This window comes from Ranitomeya variabilis, chromosome 4, assembly GCF_051348905.1.
Source record: "Ranitomeya variabilis isolate aRanVar5 chromosome 4, aRanVar5.hap1, whole genome shotgun sequence".
Taxonomy (NCBI): Eukaryota; Metazoa; Chordata; class Amphibia; order Anura; family Dendrobatidae; genus Ranitomeya; species Ranitomeya variabilis.
Window position 1 is genome coordinate 735,303,760 of NC_135235.1, and position 18,283 is coordinate 735,322,042.

Sequence of the window (18,283 nt, forward strand, 5' to 3'; positions counted from 1 at the left end):
CACTCCACATAGAGAATAATGGAGCCTCCAGCACCGACCTCCACCCGCAGAGCCGCACTCCACATAGAGAATAATGGAGCCTCCAGCACCGACCTCCACCCGCAGAGCAGCACTCCACATAGAGAATAATGGAGCCTCCAGCACCGACCTCCACCCGCAGAGCCGCACTCCACATATAGAATAATGGAGCCTCCAGCACCGACCTCCACCCGCAGAGCCGCACTCCACATAGAGAATAATGGAGCCTCCAGCACCGACCTCCACCCGCAGAGCCGCACTTCACATAGAGAATAATGGAGCCTCCAGCACCGACCTCCACCCGCAGAGCCGCACTCCACATAGAGAATAATGGAGCCTCCAGCACCGACCTCCACCCGCAGAGCCGCACTCCACATAGAGAATAATGGAGCCTCCAGCACCGACCTCCACCCGCAGAGCCGCACTTCACATAGAGAATAATGGAGCCTCCAGCACCGACCTCCACCCGCAGAGCCGCACTCCACATAGAGAATAATGGAGCCTCCAGCACCGACCTCCACCCGCAGAGCCGCACTCCACATAGAGAATAATGGAGCCTCCAGCACCGACCTCCACCCGCAGAGCCGCACTCCACATAGAGAATAATGGAGCCTCCAGCACCGACCTCCACCCGCAGAGCCGCACTTCACATAGAGAATAATGGAGCCTCCAGCACCGACCTCCACCCGCAGAGCCGCACTCCACATAGAGAATAATGGAGCCTCCAGCACCGACCTCCACCCGCAGAGCCGCACTTCACAGAGAATAATGGAGCCTCCAGCACCGACCTCCACCCGCAGAGCCGCACTCCACATAGAGAATAATGGAGCCTCCAGCACCGACCTCCACCCGCAGAGCCGCACTCCACATAGAGAATAATGGAGCCTCCAGCACCGACCTCCACCCGCAGAGCCGCACTTCACATAGAGAATAATGGAGCCTCCAGCACCGACCTCCACCCGCAGAGCCGCACTCCACATAGAGAATAATGGGGCCTCCAGCACCGACCTCCACCCGCAGAGCCGCACTCCACATAGAGAATAATGGAGCCTCCAGCACCGACCTCCATCCGCAGAGCCGCACTCCACATAGAGAATAATGGAGCCTCCAGCACCGACCTCCACCCGCAGAGCCGCACTCCACATAGAGAATAATGGAGCCTCCAGCACCGACCTCCATCCGCAGAGCCTCACTCCACATAGAGAATAATGGAGCCTCCAGCACCGACCTCCACCCGCAGAGCCGCACTCCACATAGAGAATAATGGAGCCTCCAGCACCGACCTCCACCCGCAGAGCCACACTCCACATAGAGAATAATGGAGCCTCCAGCACCGACCTCCACCCGCAGAGCCGCACTCCACATAGAGAATAATGGAGCCTCCAGCACCGACCTCCACCCGCAGAGCCGCACTGCACATAGAGAATAATGGAGCCTCCAGCACCGACCTCCACCCGCAGAGCCGCACTCCACATAGAGAATAATGGAGCCTCCAGCACCGACCTCCACCCACAGAGCCGCACTCCACATAGAGAATAATGGAGCCTCCAGCACCGACCTCCACCCACAGAGCCGCACTCCACATAGAGAATAATGGAGCCTCCAGCACCGACCTCCACCCGCAGAGCCGCACTCCACATAGAGAATAATGGAGCCTCCAGCACCGACCTCCACCCGCAGAGCCGCATTCCACATAGAGAATAATGGAGCCTCCAGCACCGACCTCCACCCGCAGAGCCGCACTCCACATATACGGCTGTTCTGTGCGCACAGGACCTGTGATGAGGTCACAGGAGGGGAGGAGTCAGGGGTCACATGATCAGGGGCCTCAGTGTATGATATGCGGAGTGCAGACTATTACTCACCCAGGGGCGGTCCCGCTGTGGTTCGGGTCCGGTGTCTCCCATCTTCTTACGATGACGTCCTCTTCTTGTCTTCACGCTCCGGCTCCGCTGTACTTTGTCTTCTCTGTTGAGGTCAGAGCAAAGTACTGCAGTACGCAGGCGCCGATGTAACAGGCCAGATTAACCCCCCACCCAGAATATACCCGGGGTATAAATTGGACTAGTCCGGTTTATACCCCTCCAGGTCATAATATACCCCAGCTACTGTAGATCAGATTTTTCAGGCTTTTGAGAACCATTGGGTGACATTCTTAATAACGGGAACCCAGGCAGCACCCAGAAGCCCCAGGCAGCACACAGGGGCCCCAGGAAGCACACAGGGGCCCCAGGCAGCGCACAGGGGCCACAGGCAGTGCACGGGGCCCCAGCAGTGCACAGGGGCCCCAGGCAGCGCACAGGACCCCATGCAGCACACGAGGTCCCAGGCAGCACACAGGGGCCCCAGGCAGCGCACAGGGCCCCAGGCAGCACACGGGGCCCCAGGCAGCACATGGGGCTCCAGGCAGCGCACAGGACCCCAGGCAGCACACAGGCGTCCCTGGCAGCACACGAGGCCCCAGGCAGAGCATAGGGGCCCCAGGCAGCGCACAGGGCCCCAAGCAGCACACATGGGTCCCTGGTGGCACACGAGGCCCCAGGCAGCACATGGGGCAACAGGCAGCGCACAGGGAGGCAGAGACAGTGCACAAGGGAGGGGGAAGTGAGTGTGCAAGGGGAGAAGAGACAGCGCGCAGCACCCCTGTGCGCTGTCTCTGCCCCTGTGCGCTGTTTGAGACCCCCTGAGTGATGTCTGTGGCCCCGTTCTTGAGTATATTAAAGATTAAAGCATATTAAAGATCAGATTTTTCACGTTTATGAGCACCATTGAGTGATATACTCAAGAATAACATAATTTTTCAACATTTTAGTGTTTAAAACTCTAAACACACAGACTTTTTTTTTACTTCAACCTGAAAACCTTGACTGTTCATAAAAAAACTGTTCAGGATATAATAAAAGTTATAACATTCTGAAACTTCAACTTATAAAGGTACTTTTACATGGGGCGATTATTGGTTCCAGAGAGGCTTTCGGCTGATAATCGTACACATGGCTGGTGACAGGACACTACCATATAAATGTTCAAAGGTAATCACTGATAACAACATTAAATTGATCATGATTGTTTTCAAGATAAAGTGCATGTTCTGTTGACTGCAGATTGAAGCTTGCGGGATAGGTCAACCAATCCATGGGGTCACCAACTTTGGTGTGGATGACGATGTCACAACTCAACAGATTTGCTGTGGCCATGATTTCAGCATCAGTTGCCCAGACTCCATCACGAGAGATGCCAGAGGTGCTCACATATTCATTCACATCTTGATTACAGTAGCCCTGTAGTTTATTGGACAAGTCAGTTTTCATGTGGTGGACGACTTTAGCTCTGAAAAGGGAGTAGTTGTCCTCTGTTCCTGTCAGGAAATAGCTGATGGCCCGAAAATAGCAGTTCCCATCACCTTTGGTTTTATATGTAAGCCGTGGTTGTCCAAGATCTCTTGTGCCTCCAAAGTACACAACCCTATTAAATGTAAGGTCAAGAGTGGTGGTAAGATACTTCCTTCCTGAACATGGTAGTGGGTTGAAAGTCTTGGTTTGCTGGTGTTTCTGTGTGGCAGAGTCACTGGAACAGTCATCAGGGGACTGGGGTGGTAGAGAAGTCTCTTCATCCTGGTAAATCTTAAGGTTGCTGGCATGGTAGGTGTTGCTTAGTATCTTGCCAGTCTTATTCTTCTTAAGTTTTACTCGTCCCTTGGTTAAGGATTCCACAACTAAGTAGGGTCCAACCCAGCGTGGTGCCATCTTTGAACCCATGCGATGAATACGACATTGATTCTTGATATAAACAATGGTGCCAGCAGTGATTTCTTTGTTGCTCTTGTGTCGGCGATCAAAGGCACACTTTTGATGTTCCTGAGCAGAATGGATGTTAGTACTTACAGTTGAGAGGATCCTGTTATGAATGGTTGTGAGTGTATTTAGCACATCAGGGTTGGCATCATCTGAAAGAGACATGACATCCACAGTGTCATTTGCTGAGGGATTGAGGTCAATAGGAAGCTTAGCCTTTCGTCCATACATGACCTCAAATGGAGTGCACTTGGTTGAGGCATGCACAGATGTGTGATAGGCAAACAAAACACCAGGGATGAACCGGTCCCAGTTGGTTCCTTGGTCATTGACAAGCTTGCAAAGAGATTCTTTGAGTGTTCGATTGTCACGTTCCCTCTGGCCATTTGTTTGTGGGTGGTAGGCAGATGAAATGCGGTGATCTGTTTTTTAAATGATCCATCAGGTTGTCGATGATCGAGTTCACAAACTCTCTTCCCTGGTCGCTAATCAGAGTGTCCATACAGCCTAAGCGGCAAATAATGGTGTACAAACATTTTGCTACTGACATGGCACTCTTGTCTGGAACAGCTGTTGCTTCAGTCCACTTCGAGTAATGATCAGTGACAGCAACTATATATTTGTTCCCGATTGATGTTTCCTGAAGAGGACCAATCATATCAATCCTAACTAAGCTCCATACTTTTCCAGGCACTGGTATACTGTTGAGTGGTGGAGCTTCTTTGCTGATTTTGGGACATGTGACAAAACATTTTTGACAGGCTTTGACATGTTGGTAAACATCATTCTTCATTCCCTTCCAGTAATAATGGTCAGAAATTTTGGCAAATGTTTTATCTCTGCCAAAATGGCCACCAGAAGTTGGGTTGTCGTGAAAGGCCTTCAGGATATTTGGCAGTCGGCCTTTAGTGAGAACCTCCTTTTTTCCATAGTAAATTATCCCTTTCTCTGCTCGATATGGCTTAGATGTTTGTCTAAACTGGGACTTGGCATTTCAACGTTTCTCTGGAGGTAGATCGTAGATCCACTGGGGGGTACTTTTGTTCTGTTGCAGTGTAGAATCTCAAAAGCTAATCATATAGTTGGTCTTCCATTGTTGTCAAAATTGGAAACCTTTTTTTGTTGTTGGAGGCGTTCCAAGTTCACTTTATATACCTTATCAGGATAGAATAGGAACTCACACTGGAGAACGTAAGGTGCATATCATAGAGAGCAGGGAGAAACATACATAACAAGTTACAACACGTAACATTAACTATGCACTGATGGAACTGCACCATCTACTGTCCGTTCAATGTGATGCCTCCAACACATGCTAGAAGTCGAGTCCACCCGTTAGATTTGCTGTTGATTTTCAACAGGGAAAAAATCAGCAGTCAATCTGCATCAAAATCCGCATCCCAACGATGTGGATTTTTTTGTGCAGAAGCACAGCAGATTTCTCCGTGTCACGTGGAAGAGGGAAATCTGCTGCAGACTGCATGAAAATCTGACAAAAGCCGCATGAAATGGTATATGGTTTGTGTATGTGCATCTATATATACTGTAGCACTACAGCAGCAAAAAAAACCCTAATATTCTGCCCTACAGGAATATAGACCATGGGTATATTATACCTAGGCCAGATTATACTCCTCCGGGCCACAATATACCCCTGCTGCTGTAGATCAGATTTTTCACGCTTATGAGAACCATTGAGTGATGTACTCAAGAACGGGGCCCCAGACATCGCACAGGGGCCCCAGACATCGCACAGGGGCCCTAGACATCTTAGGCTAGTTTCACATTTGCGCACGGCTGTGTACGCTCTTAATGAAGCCCCACCCACTGCCGCGCCCTCCAGTTAAGCTCCGCCCAGGTACGCATGCAGCTGCATGCGGCCTGCGCACCCTATCTTTGTCATTGGGTACGCAGGCCCTGCGGATGTTTGCATTTGCGCCCGCATGCGTTGTTTTGACGATTCGGTGAATGCAAGAAAATCCAACTTGTTGCCTTTGCCGCGGGTTGCAGCACTGTCAAAAGAACGTGGGCGGAGCTTAACCGGCAGGGCGCAGCAGTGGTCAAGGCTTCACTGAGAGCGTACGTATGCGCATGGCTGTACGCAAATGTGAAACTAGCCTTACAGGATTGAGTGATATACTCAAGAGCAGGGCCCCAGACATCGCAAAGGGGGTCCCAGACAGCATACAGTGGGTCCCAGATAGCGCATAGGGGGTCCCAGACAGCCCACAGGGGACATGCACTCTGTCTATTTCCCCCCCTTGCGCGCTATCTCTTACCCCCTTGCTCACTGTCTCTGCCCCCCTGTGCGCTATTTGGGACCCCCCTGTGGGCTGCCTGGGGTCCTATGTGCTGCCTGGGGTCCTATGGGCTGCCTGGGGTCCCTGTGGGCTGCCTGGGGTCCTGTGCGCTGCCTGGGACCCCGAGCGCTTCGCTGCCTGGCGCCCTGTGCCCTGCCTGGGGCCCTGAGCACTGCCTGGGGCCCTGTGTTCTGCCTGGGGCTCTGTGTGCTACCTGGGGCCCCTGTGCGCTACCTGGGGCACTGCGGGCTGCCTGGGGCCCTTGTGGGCTGCCTGGGGTCCTGTGCACTGCCTGGGGCCCTGTGCGCTGTATGGAGCCCTGTGCTCTGACTTGGGCCCCATGTGCTGCCTGGAGCTCCATGTGCTGACTGGGGCCTCGTGTGCTGCTTGGGACCTCGTGTGCTGCCTGAGGCCCTGTGCACTGCCTGGGGCCCCTGTGGGCTGCCTGAGGCCCCTGTGGGCTACCTGAGGCCCCGGTGTACTGCCTGGAGCCCTGTGGGCTGTCTGGGGCCCTGTGGGTGGCCTGGGGCCCCTGTGGGCTGCCTGGGGCCCTGTGCGCTGCCTGGGGCTCTGTGCACTGCCTGGGGCCTTATGCGCTCCCTGGAGCCCCTGTGTGCTGCCGGGGGCTCTGTACTCTTCCTGGGGCGCCTGTGCGCTTCCTGGGGCCCCTGTGCTGCCTGGGGCCCTGTGCACTGCCTGGGGCCCCGTTTGCTGCCTGCGGCTCTGTTATTGATTATATCACTCAATGGTTCTCAAAAGGCTAAAAAATCTGATCTACAGCAGCTGGGGTATATTCCGACCTGGAGGGGTATAATCTGGACTAGCCCAATTTGCACCCCGGGGTATATTCTGGCCCAGAGGGGTATAAACTGGACTAGTCCAATTTATAACCCGGGGTATAGTTTGGGCTAGGCCAGAATATACCCAGGGTATAATCTGGCCTAGGCCACTTTAACCCCGGGTATATTCTGGGCGGGGGGGGGGTTAATCTGGCCTGTTACAGCGGGAAAGGTCAGAGAGGCCCGGCGCCTGCGCACTGCAGTACTTTGTTCTGACCTTATCCTTGGGGGACCAAGACTGCCTGGATAACGTCATATACCATTTACCTATCTACTACCTTTATATTTGCTATAGTTGTCATATGTCTGTGTGTCCCATTTGAGGGAATACGTCATTTATATATATAGGACTTTTGGTCTATGCATTTTGGAGCTGTGATGGCCCTCAATATACTATTGTATATATGTACCGAACCAGACCTTTGAATATCTTAGGGGAACCCACCAGATATCTGTTTTGTACCTGCATAGACTCTATGGCTACAGCATTACATGCATTGTAGGCTGTTGATAGGTTATACTGGATAATTATACAAGGGATTTGGCGCTGTCAGACAGTAATATTGGACATGTGCTCCTTTTTACTTGTATGGATTTTATGTATTTGTATTAATTAAATTTTTTGATTTTACTTCATGGCTTAGACTTCTTGTTCTAGTTGGATACTATTTAAGTTTGGAAGTGCCATTGATTTAGGTGGTATTGCTTTTATAATGGAGGTGGATGCCTCATCCGTCGGTGCTGGAGCAGTCCTATTTCAAAAGGATGCTCAAGGTTGGAAGCATGCTTGCTTCTTTTTCTCTAAGACCTTAGAGAGGAATTATTCCATCGGGGACAGGGAGTTGCTAAAATCTCGCCAGGCTAGATGGTCCTTGTTCTTTTCCCGCTTCCACTTCACCCTCCATTATCTTTCCGGGGAGAAGAACATCCGTGCCGATGCTCTCTCCCATTCCGTAGTGTCATCAGTGGAGGAGGAAGAGCCTCGGCTAATTGTCCCCTCAGAGAGCCTGAGAACTGTGGCCCAGGTCTCCTTAGAGTCTGTGCCTCCAGGCAAGACTTTTGATCCACCTAATTTGCGACTGGATGTTCTCTCTTGGGCTCACTCATCCAGGGTGGCTGGACATTTTGGGACCAAGAGGGCATCTGAGCTCCAGGCGAGGACGTACTGGTGGCCGCATATGGCCCGTGACGTCGGAGACTATATTCGGGCCTGTGTCTCCTGCGCCAAGAATCAGTCTCCTCAGCAACGGCCTGCTGGGCTACTTTATTCCCTGCCAGTGGGGGACAGGCCCTGGGAAATGGTCGGGATGGACTTTGTGGTGGGCTTACCCAAGTCTCGTAGCTGCACAGTTATCTGGGTAGTCACAGACGGTTTTTCCAAAATGGTGCACTTGGTGCCTCTTCCTCGGCTACCTTCTGCATTGGTCATGGCGGTGTATTTCATTAAGCATGTTTTTCGCCTACACGATACGCCTGACAAAATTGGCAGTGACCGGGGTCTCCAGTTTGCATCTCAGTTCTGGAGAGAGCTCTGTCGTCTACTCAGCATTGAGCTGAATCTCTCTTCAGCTTACCATCCCGAGACGAATGGGTTGGTAGAATGGGCCAGCCAGACCCTGGTCACATAACTGCAACATTTTGTTTCGGCCAGGCAGGATGACTGGGCATCCTTGCTACCATTGGCGGAGTTTGCACTGAACAACACCGTAGCTGACTCTACTGGACAAACCCCATTCCTCCTTAACTACGGCCAGCATCCGCGTGTCCCTGTGCCCATGCCCTGATTCACTGATTTTAGGGTGGCAGACTGGGCGGTGGAGGCACGTGACATTTGGGACCGCACACAGGATGCCATCCGGGCCACCAAGGAGAGAATGAGGGTTTCCGCCGATGCACACCGGCACCCCACTCCGACTTTTGCTCCTGGTGACTTAGTGTGGCTATCCGCCCATAACATCAGGCTGCGAGTTGAGTCCACTAAGTTTGCACCTCATTACACAGGTCCCTTCAAGGTCCTGGAACAGGTCAACCCTGTAGTTTATCACCTGGCCCTTCCTTCATGCCTTGGTATCACCAATACCTTTCATGTGTCCCTCCTAAAGCCCGTCAACATGTCCCGGTTTTCTGAGTCACCTGCTGGGACATCGGGTTCATCCACAGACGATTATGAGGTGAATGCTATCGTTGGGTGCAAGGTGGTTATGAGGCTAAAAGTACTATCTGGTGGACAGGAAGGGTTATGGTCCCGAGGAAACATTCGGGCTTCTCAGCTCATTGCAGCTTTCGAGCGTGGTGAGGCCCAAGTGAGGCCATGCGCTAGTATAGACTTGACTATGTATGTGTGTACTGAGATATTGATACTGGTGAATGTTCCTAAATGATCCCCATCCCTTTGGTTGTTGTCTGGGTATTAGGGTGAGTGGAGCAAGCAGTCAGCGCCTAATAATGGCTTCTCAGCTACATTAACACTACTGGTCAGTGTAGGGTGGGAATTCTTTCTTGATCTTAGCATCTGACTCAGGGCGTCCTCAGGCGCAGGCTCAAAAGCCTCAGGCTCAGAGCGAGATCAATCACCAGTGGGGGTGAATTTCAGGGATCCCACTAGCGTCCATCTGCTGCATCCTGTGACTGCTAACAGGGACAAACGTTTCCTTTGTTTCTCTCCGTCTCTATGAAGCAACAGAGTTTGCGTCAGTTCATACCGGGTGTGGGAACCCGCGTTTGTTCTGGCGTTGTACCGCCATATAGTGCCATCATTACCTAGCAGTAGATTCCATCTCTGCACGGTGGACCCCGGGCTGCGAAAGCACCTTATTACTATCTTTATAATTATTCGGAGCTGTGATGGTGTGATATGCTATGTGGGTATCATTTTTGTGTATATTTCTATTTTACTTATTCATGATGTTCTCTTGTAATAGGAGTTATTTGCCAATTGATGAATTGCTGTTATTTGCCATCTGATATCAGCCCCCACAGTCCTGTACTGTTATCTCTCCACAGGGTCAGTGAATAATGTTGTTTGCCAATATGCTAATGACATATTGAACTAGCTTGTTGAAACAATGAGCCCCTGTGACCCACCCCCTTAACCTGTGAATGAGGAGAGGGACTTGTAAATATCAGTGAAGTGAGACACAGATCAGATCCTGTGTGGAACCATGATGTGAAGACAGCATGTCAGAGAGAAGGAAGAGTATATGGACTATGCTATCCTCTGTCTGCTGGATTGTTGGACTTTTATCCTGTTACTGAACTGCATTCATGTTCAGGACTATCTTATCCTTTGTGTGGTGGATCGTATATGGACCTTTCGTATTTTTGCCTAAATAAAGGTCTTGTTCAAACTTCTCTTGCTCTGTTGATTGTGTGGTACCGGAGAAGGACGCCGTGACAGGTGTGCAGCGCCCCAGAGTCCTGGTCGTTGCAGTACTGTGGCTCCGCCACTAAGGGGAGCTATGGTACGTCTGATGGCACTGAAGGAGTTCATCTGACCAGGTATCACAGACACCAATACATTTCACAGCCGGGCCTCCAGGGGGAGCTAAGGGTTCTATTCATTAGGCCACTCCCCACCATTGTGGGTAAACTGGGGGTCAGGCAGGAAGTTAGATAAGAAAGCTGACTGGGTTGGAACCAGGCAACACCTTGTGGCAGAGGGTGTTGTGGGAGAAGATTTGGTAGGGTCCCTGTCAGGGGTGGGATCCTGACAGAGGCTTGGCAACTTGAGCGAACGTAACGGGACCGTGCCTGCACAGTATAGCGGCGGTACCCAAGGAGGGATTGGAAGCGAGATAGATTGTGCTGAGTGAGAAACGAGATCAAAGCAACAAGGAGAATACCAGTAGGAGTCGTGCTGTAAGACCGAGGCAACATCCTACTGAGGCGCACAACCGGCGGCCGGAACGCCGAGGGAGTATTACAATATTCAGCTTCAAGCAATACTCTGAACCAATGGCAGGACAGTCAGTCTAAGGCGGGCTGTCTCACCTAAATCACCTATGCAGTCTTGGGGGGCAACTTGTGGAGAGGGGCGACTCTAGGGTCCCGGAAGAGCTCCGAGCCTACCCGTCATACGGGTGCCGTCCTAACCGTAACATCAGGGAGGGACGGAGGATTAGCAGAACATCATCTAATCGAGTTGTGAGGGAACTTAAGAAATGGACACAACAGTTGTGGGGACTTTCCGTAAGCACAGCAGGGAAGGACCACAACACATAGCGCTAGCAGGAAGGCACCGATTTCCACCTGTTAAGAGAACTCTGGAGGTGCCATTGGACCGGCCGGACTTGCGCAGCCTGGTTATCCGGATTCCGGACTGAGGACCCAGAGATCTTCAGTAAAGAGGTAAAGAGACTGCAACCTGGTGTCCTCGTTATTTACTGCACCGCACCACTACAGCGTCACCACCACCATCATCTATCCACATCTATTACTGTACGCCTCTCAGCAGGGTCACGGACCGGGTCTAGCCACCGTGACAACCCCAGAGCAGAGACACGGAGGCCTGGTACCGGGTACCCCTCGGCCCTGCGGCAGTGGGGGCGCTACAGGTGCGTTCCGCCAGCCCTAACAGAGAGTTTGGCTTAAGATATTCGATAGCATCATCACTCCTATACTGCTGCGTCGGGGTGAGGCTTGAGGCCCAGCGACTTACCCAGGCCACATAAAGTGGGATTCCAGCCCAACCGAAGTCTTCCACCTGGAGTTCTGCAAATATCTCCTCCAACTACATCGCAGCATCTCAAACAGAGCCTGTCGGGCAGAGTTCCCCTTATGGCTAACTATAAACTAGAGGGCGCTATCACACCAGGTGCACATACAGAGCAGCAACCCCAGCTCCTACCATCATAAAGCCCTACTGAGCCAAAGCCCAGAGCAAGCCACGAACCCCAGCTGCCAGTGTGGTGCCCCAGGGTCCTGGTCATCACAGTAATGTCACTTTCCTCACGGGGAGAGTGGTATTACGTTTGGAGGCAAGAAGGTTTAACTGTAACCAGGTACCACAAACATGCAACACATTCATACTCCAGGCCTCCAGGGGGAGCTTTTGATCCTATTTACTAGGTGACTCCCCATATATAAGGTAGTTTTGGAGGGAAAGTTAGTTAGTTCCTGACAGAGCTCCAGAGTGAGCTCCAGACATCAGTCTGAGGAAGGCAGAGGGTCCACGGTGCTGTGCATGCCGCAGAGCTGCAGCTCCCAGAAAGAGACATTTTGAAGGCAGAACTGATTGCAGTGAGCATGCAGGAGAGGAAGTACAGGAGGAGATACCAGAAGGGGACCAGCCCCGAGCAGGCTGCCTCCTTCTGAGGTACAGAAACACCGGTAGTTGGAACACTGAGGTTGTGAGGACCTCCACGCCTTGCATCAGAGACCGGCAGGACAGCTAACTGCACGTTAACTGTCCGCACCCACACCCAGGAGGCACGGTGACACCCCACCGAGCCGGGTCATCTAAGAGATCCTATAAACAGGCTCAAGTCACCAGTCATACGGGTTTTGTCCTATCCTATCCGGGGGACAGAGAGAGAGAGATAACATCTGTGAGGACCCTATGTGAAGCTTAGCAGTAAGGGACTACACTACTACAGCGCAAAGGAAGGCTTCTATTCTCCACCTGGATAAGGGGACTCTGCACTTAAAACCCCCACATGGACTATTATTTCCCAAATTGTGCCCCCAACACCCCATTCCCATAATCCCCAATTCCCTCCCCTGTTACATCTATTTTCCTTGCTTTGGCAACACTAAATGTATTTTGTTCCTGCCAATAAAGCCTATTTTAGTTTGAGTCTGTACTGGTTCTCATGGTGCTGGATGAGGGGAAGTTTATGTGTGGCCGGGGTCAGGAGGGGTTTACAGTGTAGATGTAGCAGAGCCACATGTGTACGAGGTGTGCGGAGCGGAGTCATGTGTGTACGAGGTGTACGGAGCGGAACTATGTGTACGAAGGTGTACGGCCGGTCCATGTAAGCGGAATGATCCAGGCCCAAGGATGGTCTGCCAGAAGGACCTTCCATGACGTCACGGTCATGAGACCGCGACGTGATCACAGGCCCTGCGAGAAGGACCTTCCATGACATCGCTGTCACATGACCGTGACGTCATGGAAGGTCCTTCTGGCATACCATCCTGGGACCGAAAGCTGCCGCCTGCGGTCGTCACGGTCATGTGACCGCGACATCATCACAGGTCCTGCGCGAGAAAGACCTGCCATGACGTCACAGTCATGTGACCGCGACGTCATCACACCCTGGGACTGGAATCTGACGCCTGCACCACGCACAAGGCCAGTGTAGTGTCCACACTTTGTAAGTAATCCACACTAGTAAATCTTCATTATCTTTATTTCTCTTTAGCACGTTGCATAAGCTTGTCTCTGCATGCATGACAAAGTGAAAGTAACTTCTCCCCCTCCTCTCTGTAACTACCCACAATTCTCTACATCTCATCTTTCTTAAAGAGACAAGGTACAAGCATTAATTAATGCATATTACAACATCCCCCTTTTTTTTTTTTTTTAAAACGAATAAAACTAAAATAAAATAACATGAACTAATGATGCAACAAGAAAAATGTCCAAGAAAACGTATGTCCATTTTGCCCTGTTAAAGAAAAAAAAGTCACGCTTCTTCAATAAGTCTGGATGGAGCCCTTCTCTCTCTTGATGGATAACGTCTGGGCTCAGTGATGGTGTCCATTAATGAAGAACTTGTTGCCTCCTGGTGATTCTCTCCACTGTTGAGTACCGAATCTTCCCCCAGAGAATGTCCATTGTCATTATTTTGAGGAATAATTTTGAAATGTGAAGAGTTTCGAGTTATGGAGTGTCCATCCCTCTCAGCCGTGACCATGCTGCCTTTCTTGTCAATAACGTTATATTTTGCGGGACAATATGTAGCTGAAGTCTTGTTGGTTGGTCTCTGACGCACCACAACGACGTCACCTCTTTTGATAGCATTTGGCTGTGCCCTTCGCCTTCTGTCTGCATAGTGTTTCATGGTTTGTTTGTTGGAAGAGTCTGCTAAGCGCACAGAGGAGTCACTTGGTACAGGACGACTGACTATGTCAGGGATTCGTATATGCAGAGTTCTGCCAAACATTAGATGCGCTGGAGCAGCATTGGTAGTAGAATGTGGCGTATTGCGGTAATTGCGCATGAATTTGTACAATGACTGTTTTAGTGGGGTGTGCTCCAGGCTAGCTGCCTTGATTCGTTTCCCCATGGTGCGCATGAAGCGTTCGACTATTCCATTTGCTTGCGGCCAGCACGGTGTGATTTTTCTGTGACTGAACCCCAAGTATTCAGCAAATTGTGTGAACACGTGTCCATTGAATGGAGGTCCATTGTCCGTTTTGACCACTCTTGGAATGCCATATGCTGAAAATATGTTATCCAGTTCTGGTATCACACTAGTAGCAGATGTTGAAGAGATAAAAGAAATGACAGGGTATCTGGAATATTTGTCAATTGTTACTAGAATGTATTGGCCATTTGGTAACGGTCCATATATATCGACTGCCACCTCCTCCCAGACAGCAGTGGGTAGAGGTGACATTTGTAAAGGCTCCAGCTGTGATGATGGAGTGATAACTTGGCAGGTGGAACAGTGTTTAACCTTCTCTTCCACTAATTGATCCATGTTTGGGAACCACACTTTTTCTCTGAGTAATTTCTTTGTGCCAACAATTCCCAGATGACCTTCATGCGCTATCTGTATTACTAAGCTGCGCAGAGTCTTAGGTACAACCAATTTGGTACCTCGAAGGATGAGGCATTCCTCAGTGACAGATAGTTCATACCGTACACTTGAGAATAGTTTTAATTCTGTCAGATCAATCTCAGGATCGGGAAATTTTTCTCTTTGAATTTCATGCCACCTTCGATTTCGGATGATTTGTATTAAAGCACGTAGTGTCTTGTCACTTGTTGTGGCGTTCACAAAGTGATCAATGGAAAGAGCTTTTGGTACTGCATGGGCTGTAATGAAGCATATGTATTCTTCAATGGCGGAATGCTCAGGTAGATTATCAGTCATCGGATGTCTTGACAGATAGTCAGCGGGATTGCTGAATTTTCCAGGCTTGTGGACAATTTTGTAGTTGTAGTCCTGTAGACGTAGACCCCACCGTTCTATGCGTGCAGGCATTTTAGCTCTGGGATTTCCAAAGATCGTAAGGAGTGCTTGATGATCTGTGACAACAGTGAAGGGAGCTCCATACAGAAATAAGTGAAAATGTTCGCATCCCCAGACAACTGCCAAGCTTTCTTTTTCAGGTTGTGAATATTTCCGTTCCGTGCTTGTTAAGCTTTTACTTGCATAAGAAATAATCTGAGGATTTTGATTGTTATCTTTATATTGTGCTAAGATGGCACCCAGCCCCACGGGACTGGCGTCCACAATTAGCTCAGTTTGGAGAGCTGGATCAAAATAGGCCATGGTGGTTGTTGAGCAAAGTTCAGTTTTAATTGTTTCAAATGCATTTTGACAGTCTGGAGACCATTGAAAAACACAACTCTGTTTTGTAAGTTCCCTTAATGGACTGTTAATTGTTGAGAAGTTTGGAATGTATCTAGCACAATAACTGGCCATTCCAAGAAACGAGCGTACTTCACTGGCATCTTGTGGAATTGAGGCTGATTTAATGGATTCCACTTTCTTGGGATCAGGTTGTACCCCTTTTGCCGAAAAAATATGACCGTAAAACTCTAATGAATTTTTATCAAATTCACATTTTTCCTTGTTTAAGGTGAGTCCAGCAGAGAGGAGGCATTCAAAGACGGCATATAGAGCACGATTGTGTTCAGCTTGAGTTTTGCCAAACACCAGTATGTCATCACTGTAATTAAAGGCATTTGGAATGTTCTGAATAACGCCCCTTATTGCATCCTGAAAAATTTCCGCTGCAGAGCAGACCCCAAAAGTCAATCTTTTATATCTTCTGAGGCCCACATGTGTGGAAAATGTTGTCAAATATCTGGATTCTGGACTCAGCTCTAACTGGTGATAGCCCTTATTGAGATCGAGTTTTGAAAAGACGGTCGCTCCATTTAACACATGAATGATGTCATCAATTGTAGGTGAGATGTGTCTTTCTCTCTGAATGGCAGTGTTGGGTAGGCGCATGTCAACACACAATCTCACCTGGTCAGGAGCCTTTGGTTTAGGAACTACCACCAGTGGTGAGACCCAGGGAGTGGGCCCAGTAACGGTTTCGATAACGTCCTCGTCCATGAGGAATTGGAGTTCTTTTTCTACTTTCCTTCTCAGGTGAAATGGAATGCGCCTATGTGACTGGGCCACTGGGCGAACACTATCGTCCACATGAAGATGTACTTGAGAGTCTTTTAGTTTCCCCAAGCCACTAAATAGGGAGGGAAAATTATTCACCATGGTTTGTATATCCATGTCCGCAGGATCAGTTATGGTATGGATAATTTGGATGAGACCTAGCTTCAAGGCAGTGTGATAGCTGAGAAGACAGCCTCCTGATCCTTGTAACGCATGAAAGGTAGTTTTCTGCTTATTGTCTTTATAGCTCAGTTCAACATCAAACTGCCCTCTGGTAGTTAGAGGTATTTTAGATCCATATGGGAAGATTTTAGTATGTACTTGCTGCAAAACTGGCTTTGTCTTCAATTGCTCATAGGTAGTGCTGTCTATGATGTCCACTGACGCTCCCGTATCTATTGTAAACGTGATATTGGTGTCGCAGATTGGGAGTGTGATACAGGGGGACTGTACAGAGCCAGTGGCAGAGGTGGTGAACACGTAGTTTTCTGCTCCAGATGCTTCTTCTGTATCCTGATTTACCATTTTTACATCTGCAGGCCGTGTCATAGGCAGAGAAGGCTTGTATTGTGCTGATCTGCAGACAGCTGCCAAATGGTTCCCTTTTCCACACTTAGTGCATGTCTGTCCTATAGCTGGACATCTGTCCAGGCGGTGAGGGAACTCCTGTCCACATCTATAGCATTTTTTTTGTTTCGGGGTTTGCTTGTCTTGTGTATTTTTATGCACGAGATTATGTACTTGTGACTTTTCCCCATTCTCCATTGTAGTAGCCTGATGATCTGCTATTTCCGTAGCACGGGCTATTTTGAGTAATTCATGTAAAGAGAGATCTTGCTGCAGAGCTTTGCGCCTTATTTTGTTAGATGAGCAGGTGACGATTACCTGAGTTAGGATTTCATCATCTATATCTGTGAATGCACATCCATGTGCTAGCTCCCTCAGTCGTGTGACATAGGTGTCTATGGATTCTTCGGGAAGCTGCTTAGCAATTCTGAATTTGTATCTCTCATATCTGATGTTTTGTTTGGGATTGAAGTAATCAGTGAGAGCTTTGCTGCAATCGCTGTATGTATCTGTCTCAGATGCAGGTAATGTGCAGTAGATATCATAGACTCCTGTGCCTGCACAATGTAAAAGTAATGCTTTCTTTCTTTTCTCCTCTTTTATATCTATGGCTTCTAGAAAGTTCTCAAATCTGCTCAACCATTTTCTCCAGTTATGGGAGAGATTAGTGACATCAGTCATATCAAACTGTGGGAAACTGTGTAAGTATTCAGCCATGATGAAGTTTTTCAGTGGTGCAGCCGTGTGGATCAGTAAAATAGGGATTAGTACTCACTGCAGCAGAAGATTTTCATCCCATCCTCGTCGCCAGTTGTAGTGTCCACACTTTGTAAGTAATCCACACTAGTAAATCTTCATTATCTTTATTTCTCTTTAGCACGTTGCATAAGCTTGTCTCTGCATGCATGACAAAGTGAAAGTAACTTCTCCCCCTCCTCTCTGTAACTACCCACAATTCTCTACATCTCATCTTTCTTAAAGAGACAAGGTACAAGATTTAATTAATGCATATTACAGCCAGCACTTCAACGGGCCTTCGGAGGGTGAGTATATGGTTATTTTTTAGTTTAACTCTGTATACTATGTGGCTCTGTGCTGTATACTCCATTCCTGGGCAATATACTACATGGCTGGGCAATATACTATGTACGTGGCTGGGCAATATACTACGTGGCTGGGCAATATACTACGTGGCTGGGCAATATACTACATGGCTGGGCAATATACTACGTGACTGGGCAATATACTACGTGGCTGGGCAATATACTACATGGGCTGTGCTGTATACTACGTGGTTGGGCAATATACTACGTGGCTGGGCAATATACTACATGGCTGGGCAATATACTACGTGGCCTGTGCAATATACTACGTGGTTGGGCAATATACTACGTCACTGGCCAATACATTACATCACTAGGCAATATACTACGTGGGCTGTGCAATATACTACGTGTCTGGGCAATATA

At 49.5% G+C, this 18,283-nt stretch overlaps 1 protein-coding gene across 2 annotated transcripts in view; it reads right to left on the reverse strand.

Annotated features, from left to right (window-relative positions):
- Window positions 1-18,283, reverse strand: part of LOC143767985 (uncharacterized) — an 85,378-nt gene that overhangs the window by 42,482 nt on the left and 24,613 nt on the right. The window contains exon 1 of one of the 2 annotated variants that reach the window (XM_077256581.1): window positions 1,687-1,798. The exons of the other annotated variant lie outside the window; for it this stretch is intronic. The gene's annotated coding sequence lies outside the window, so the exon portion shown is untranslated. Of the gene's footprint in view, window positions 1-1,686; window positions 1,799-18,283 lie in introns of those variants that run through there. 2 annotated transcript variants of the gene reach the window in all.